The 7,536-nt window shown below is 36.8% G+C and overlaps 1 long non-coding RNA gene across 1 annotated transcript; it reads left to right on the top strand.

Moving 5' to 3' along the window:
- The first annotated feature begins 1,079 nt into the window (after positions 1 to 1,079).
- LOC105420613 (uncharacterized) lies at positions 1,080 to 5,221 on the top strand. Its single transcript, XR_966657.3, has 3 exons — positions 1,080 to 1,159; positions 4,561 to 4,623; positions 4,850 to 5,221. It is a non-coding gene; the product is annotated as an uncharacterized LOC105420613 (long non-coding RNA).
- The last annotated feature ends 2,315 nt before the right edge of the window (positions 5,222 to 7,536 follow it).

The raw sequence follows: 7,536 nt of genomic DNA, 5'->3' as shown, positions 1-7,536 counted from the left end.
AGTGAGAAGTTTGAGAAAGTGAGAGTGTTAGGGAAAATAGGAGAATCCAATGGAGATGGAGAAGTTGATAGAGAGAGATAAAAAAGTTGTAGGTAGATGAAGATATTAGAGAGAAAAGAAAGAAAAGTGGAGTTGGGCTTCTTTTTAAAAAAGCTAAAATGGTTTTTTGTGGGGTCAAGTTAGCCGGCGACAAGAAGCCCCAGTTATTTTTTATTGGGCGCTGTGCATAATCCTCGCCGTCTATCGAATGGAGAGTAAAAATGATTGCAACCCAACTTCAACAGTCTCGATTGCAACCGTATAGAAACCGCACCCTATATAAATTTTATATATATATATATATGTGTATGGAAAAAGATGATGTACGCTTCCTCCTGTATGCCTTCTAAATACGCCCAAGGGCCACGATTTTCATGGGAAGAACCAACGGTATGGATGCTGCCTTTCTCATTTCTCTCTCGATGCTCTCAAAAACCGAATTTAATGCCCCTGACGCAACCCGCCTGCCCTATACATCTCTCTCAGATCTCTTGCTTCATCCCACCTGTGAGACTATCTCTCACTCTGCCCTCTGCTTCCACCCCCCTTTTAAATGAGCAAATCTTAGCTGAACATCATCCTAAACTGCAGATGAAATCTACGCATCCCTCGGCGAGCCCCCTCTATCTCTCTCTCTCTCCCTCCCTCCCCCCATAAAAACCCATCTGGCTCATGTCCCCCAAACTTCCATTCTCTCCTCGATCTCTCTCTCTAAACGATTCTCATATGCTGCAATCTCTCTCTAAAGTCCAAACTATTCTCATGTGCCCTTCACTTCTCTGGTTTCTCTCAGCCTCTCTCTCTACGAAATCCATTTCTCATAGGGCATCTCATCTCTCTCTCTCTACAAAACCCTCTCTCCTTGCAGCCCAATCCCTGTAATCTTGGTAGCCATTTGTCACAGACCATCCCTACGCGAGCTGCGTACGAAACCCATTTGCTCTCTTATCGCAGCCCAATCCCTCTAATCGTGGCAGCCATTTCTCACAGAGAAACCCCATCTCTATCGTTGCAGGCCAACCCCTCTAATCGTGGCAGCCATTTCTCACACAAAATTGCAAAAGAAGCAGCAACATTAGAGCCCTCTCTCACAGTATAAACATCCAAATCGCAGAAATAGGTATGGAAAGCTCTATTTTGTTATGGGCTTTTTTTAGGTTTCTTTATTGTTTTTGTTTCTTAGTCAGATGTTCCATTTTTTGTGATCTCTTCTGATTTTTTTGTTTTTTATTATGATTTTGATTTCATTGGTGTGTTTATTAGAATTATGTATGAGTTTTGTATTTTGGGTGTTATTGGGTTCTTGTATTTCAGCTCTGCTGCTGCTGCTGCTTTTGTGTTCTCTCTCTACACAATTAAAAGATTGAATGGCACCAATACTTGGGTTTCTTCTTTTATGTGGATATCTTCTCCTTTTACATAATGGGTTATGTATAAACAGTAATTCATACCTTTATATCCTTTTGGATTTTAATTGCATAAGCATCAATAGAATGTATTATGAATTTCTTTACTTATTGTGAATGTATTATGAAATTGTGTCTATCATATACAATCAAATGCAATTTATAGATCAAATTGGATGGCTTTTTTATGAAAATGAGTCAAACTTCTGTTAATGCATGAAATTATTAATTATTCTTATGGAAAATTATCAAAGGCCTCTATTTCTTATCTAGTAGTCTGGAACTTACTTTCTTAAGCCATTTTGTTATTGAGAAAACATTACATAGAGGTACAACCTATGCTACATAGAACCATTCAGGTACGGCTTTAAAAAACTTTTTCTAGGTAGTTGGGTATTTTGCCTTGTCAAATCCTTCTACTGATGTATTTTTTCCCTCTAATTTTTGTGTTTGCATGCTTTATTATCCATATGCTACTACAAGAAAATTCTGATGTTAAATGTCAGTTGCCTTATTATCCATGTGCCATTGTAAGCACATTTTGATATATTAAATGTTGTACACATTAATTTGAGAGTTAAGTTCACATTAATAAGGGTGTCACCCCTGTTGTCTACAATTGCTTCGAATATGGTTGATTCTATAATGAAAGCAATAAAATTTGAATAGTTAACAAATGGGCTATCTAGTCTACTAGGAGTGTTGTTATGTTTATATAAAGGTTTGAATACATATATTTATATAGTTTGTCTTCTTATGTAGGGTCAGTTGAAAAACTTAGATGGATCACACCGTTTCAGATTGTGTATGATCTCCCACTTGCGCAATTGTAAGAGCAGGTTCCTTATCTTGCAACCCCTCCTAGAAACTTCATAGAAATGCAAGATGGAGAATCTGACTCATCAACCAAAGGCCCAGAAACAAATGTACGCCGTGTAGGAATAAAGTTTTCTTCAGAGGAAGATGCAATTGACTACTATAAGGCTTATGCATTAGCCAAATGTTTTGACATCCGTAAGGGCACTACCCATAATAAAAAAAAAAAGTCAAAGGATCGATAGAAAAATTAATTGCTCTAAGGAAGGATTTCGCAAAGTAAAAGATCAGGTCAGTGGAAAAGAACTCCCTGAATCAAGGTGTGGGTATAAGGCTAAGTTGGGACTGAGTAGAAAAGCGGACGACAAGTGGGTTGTGACTAGGTTTATTGATGATCACAATCACAATCTAGCCAGTCCAAGAAAAGCTTGTCTAATTTGTAGCTATCGAACATTGTCTAGTGCTACAAAGTTGATGATAAATTCAATGAGTTCGGCAATGGTTAAGCTAAGACATATTCATGATATATTTATAGAGCAAGCTGGAGAGATCGAGAATGTCACATGTATACAAACAGACATCGAAAATGAAATTGCTAGTGCCAGAAGACAATTAAGAGGAGAAGATGGTAATCTAATTATACAATGGCTCTATAAAATGAAAGAATCGAACCCATCTTTTTTCTATAGATTGAAATTAGATGAAGACAATCACGTTCTCAACATCTTATGGGTAGAAGCCACATGTAAAGTTTCTTATCAATGCTTCTCTGATGTTGTTACATTTGATACCATATTCAAAACAAATTGTTTTAGTATGTCCTTTGCAACCATACTTGGTGTAAATCACTATTTCAGTAAAACCTATTTTGGATTTGCACTCATATTTAATGAAAAGGTAGAATCATTTGTCTGGGTATTTGAAAATTAGTTACAAGCAATGGGTGGACAACAACCGAGTGTTATTCTCACTTATCAAGACCATGCAATTTCAGCCACAGTGAGACAAGTTTTGTACCAGAGTGAGCATCATTACTGTAAGTGGCATATACTTTCAAAAGTTAAAGAAAAACTATGTCATGTCTTGCGCATGATACCTTCAAGAGTTGTATAGCTAGCCCAACAGTAGAGGAATTTGAATTGGGATGAAAATTAATTATTAAGAAATATGAGTTGGAAAGCTATGAATGGCTAAATAGGGTATGGCTTCTATCCAAAGAAGTGAAAGGATGAATAAGCATTTCAAGATGCACTTGACATCCAAAACAAGCTTACGTATATTATTGGAAATATGTGCAAAGGTGCAAGATAAGAATGTACGAAAAGAAAAGCAAAACGACTTAAAAGATATTACAACTACTCCAATCTTAGAAACAACTTCTTTATTTGAGTCACAGGCATATAATATCTATACTCGAAAGATTTTGAAGATATTTGTGGAAGAGGTTGCCAATTGTATGAATTTTATGACTGAGTTAGTTGATGAAAATGGACAGCTTGCCACCTTTTAGGTGGCAGATATGGGAATTGGATCTAGATCATACTTGGTGGGATTTAATCCCATGAGAAGATGGCTTCTTGCAATTGTCACTTATATGAGATGATGGGTTTTCTTTGTAGGCATGTGTTGAAGATTTTTATGATGAAAATATTTTTGAAATCCCTCCACAATACATAATGAGGCGTTGGTCGAAGGACAGAAGCGGGGGATTTTTGTTGATGAAAGTGGCAAACAACTTCATGATACATTTGCACTACCACGCCCCATTCGATATAACGATGTCTTGCAGGTTGTTCGATAGCCCGTTGAGCGTGTATCAATAAGTGCGGAGGTTCATGAATTTATAATATCTTTTAATACACGATGATATCATAGAGGTTGATGGTAAATTCGATTGTAAGCAACGTCCACAAGTTGACACCATGAGCCAAGTCAATGATGAGAGGAGTACTGCTAGTTGTAGTGACACATCAAATGGAAGTTACAACTGCCAAAATGTCATTGATCCTCGACCAGCACGAGCAAAGGGACAGCCGACAAATGTAAGAAAAAAAGCTCGATCAGAGGGATGGAAGCCAATGTAAAAGTCTAGGAAATACGCAGTTTGCCAGGGCAGTGGGCATGACAGAAGAAATTGTCCATCATTCGTTCGTGAAAAGTAATAATTCATACCTTTAGATTCTTTTGAATTTTAAGTGTATAAGATTTTCAATCTAGATGTATTAGAATTTCCATGTGATATTACTCATTGTGAATGCGTTATGATATGCTAATATTGCAATTTCTTTTCTTACTACAGAGCTATTTCCAAAGTCCACTGTAAGATTTGGTCCCGTAAGAACGTGGGACACGAGCATTGATGGTAAGCAGCATTATGTATTATGCATCTATGTATGAAATATTTTATGTACTTATGTTTTCTTTCATGTTGTATATGTGGATGTATGTGCATGTTGTATGTTGCATGTCTCTCATCAGTCTCCCTCCATGTGTTTCATGCTTTTATCACGGTGTATTTTGGTAAAAGCTCAAGGCTTTTCTCCTCTATTTTAGTGTGTAATAGATCAAGATTATTCTTATTGTTGCAGGTTGACAAGGTGCTCCACAAAAAATGCGGTAAATTTTTTCAAAAGATTCAAGAGCCATTTTTTTGTTACACGCTCCTTGCTATAGTTTAAGAGCCATTTTTTGTTTCACGCTTCATAGTTGTGGTGAATGTAGTGATTGTGTTGTATGGAAATGGGGCAGTAAAGAGTCATTTTTTGGTAAAATGAAGTTTTGTGATGGACTTGTCTGGTGAATCTAGTGATTGTGTTGTATGGAAATGGGGACAGTAAAGAATCAGTTTTTGGTAAAATACAGTATTGTAATGGACGTGTGGTGAATGTGGTGATTGTGTTGTATGGTAATGATTCAAGAGTAAATACATGAAGATGTAAACACAATGTTTGAAGTCTGGACATCTGGTTTCTTTCTCTCTCTCTCTCTTCCCAGAATTTATTTTTTAGATTTGGTAATTACTGATGGAGAGCAAGAAAGAAAAAAGAAATTCATTCAATGAGGCACTCACATCCATTTGTGCAACTTCAATAATTTCCAGTTATTACAAAATAGAGGACGCAAATCATATATTGTTCAGTGCAATGGTTTAAAAAACGGATCGGTGACTCAGATCGGGCATCCAAAAAATTGATCCGGATCAACGAATCGGCGATCCGGATCGGGAATCAGGTGAATCGGTCAGAATAAAGCTTCAAAACAATTCGAAAAAATTATTAAAATTCATTATAAATATTGTTTTTTAAGAATTCAATAAGAAATAAGGGTACTCCATTAAGAATTTTCATGTTTTTGAATGAATATGCGAATATTGATATGTTCTTTCCCTGCATGAACTGTCATTCAGCATTTAATTTACATTACACAAAAGGATAAACATAGAATTATCATGGAATAAGTATATCAACATACATGGACTACAAATAAAGCATAAAATTAGTAACATACGATCTAAAAATAAAATGATAGACGACGACGTTGTTTTTCTTGGTCACGCTGATGCCATTGATTGAATTCGTTTGACAATTCATTAATTTGATCTAAAAACGAATCATCGATATTAGCAGGCGTCTGACTATTCTCAAATCCCTTAGTGTTAGTGTTTTGTTGTGTTTTCAATCCAAAATCCCCGAAGCTTGTCTATCCTTCATGCTCACCTGCACTGTCGTGTTCATCCCTACACTGATGCTGTTGGGACTCGATATGTGAATAATATGGCTGGGATAGGGTGGTCTCAGAATCATCATCTCTCTCATTTTCTCTTAGACCCCCTTCCCACTCTCCTTCATTAGGTGCAATATCACCGACATTTTCGATAAATTGTGGATACGTTGGCTGGTTGCTTCCTCTTTCATGTTGCTCATCACTTTCTTCAAGATCTTCATCACCTATAGCCTCAAGGAACGCTCTCTTGTGCAACACTGGCTCCTCCTCTTCTACTACCGATTGGTCTGCTGTGTTTTTGACAAATATTGTGTCTAAGTCTATCGGCCTATAGTCTTCAAGCTTCCTTCTTATTTATCGCTCTCTGAGGTTTAAATTATAATGAACGTAGACTAGTTTATGAAGCTTCTCAGAAGCGAGTCGATTCCTCTTAGTAGTGTGCAACCATTGGAACGTACTTCAGTTGCGTTCACAGCCAGTAGCAGAACATGTCTGGGAGAGCACATTGATTGCTATCATCTTTAGGTGAGGTGCATCAGTACCATATATCTTTCACCATTCAGCTGGATTAAAATGCAAAAAGCATTGTAAGGACAAGAACAATTCATAAGATTATATATATGAATGAACAAAATATTAGCAAGGGGATAACCTGGATCCATCATAGTTCGAGAATTTCTGGCAAGTCTAGTTCCGAAGGATCCTATAGCATCCCTATACATGGCAAGCTAAAACAAATATATTACGTTTTAGTGCATTATTCCTCACAAATATAACAACTCAATGAAGTTCTTACCCAAACATTAAATAATACCTCTTGTATTGTTGCTACTTGATTTCGATGGCTTCTCTCCAACCTTGCAATAATGTATCTGACCCCTTCCATAATCTTGTGAGGTTGTTCAGGCATCAAATAGAAAAATTTTGGGTTGAAGTAGTAACCTAAAAAATATATAGGTAGAAAAATGTCATTTACAATTTCATAAAAAAATGATTTAAACTGAAACATTGTAATGATATAAATATATATTTACCAGTATAATGAATTGGACGTCCGAATTTGGTGTTCCACCTCCTTTCTATAATCTCGATCACTTTGCTAGCAAAATTACACTTCTCCCCAATAGCTGATTTCGCCCTCTCAATACCTTCATAAAAGATACCCATGGTAGCTTTCTTGTCAGTATCCACCATTCTTAACACCGTGACCAAAGGGGCAGTGGCCTCTACAACACTGGAACCTTGAGACCAAAACTGGCTATTTGAGAATATGTTGTCCACTTTTATACCGGTATTGGACTTCGAGAGGCGGTCATTTAACCACTCTTCACAAGTAAACAATCGCTTTAATGCACCTTCAGATTCGCGAATAGAGTCCACAGCTAAGTAATCGGTTGCAAAGCTGGTTATGGCAGGCTTGATTATCTCTTTTTTCTTAGAGTGTTCTCTAAACATAAATAAAATTTTAGAGTGGTTGTATATAAATCTCGATACCAACCTTGCTTCCTGTAGAGTCTCTTTACAGTTTTGATCTCACCGATCTCCTCTAACA

The sequence above is a fragment of the Amborella trichopoda genome, chromosome 13 (assembly GCF_054954075.1).
Source record: "Amborella trichopoda isolate Santa Cruz 75 chromosome 13, AtrichopodaSantaCruz75HAP2 v2.0, whole genome shotgun sequence".
In the NCBI taxonomy this organism is placed as follows: domain Eukaryota; kingdom Viridiplantae; phylum Streptophyta; class Magnoliopsida; order Amborellales; family Amborellaceae; genus Amborella; species Amborella trichopoda.
This window is presented reverse-complemented; position numbering and strand designations above follow the sequence as displayed.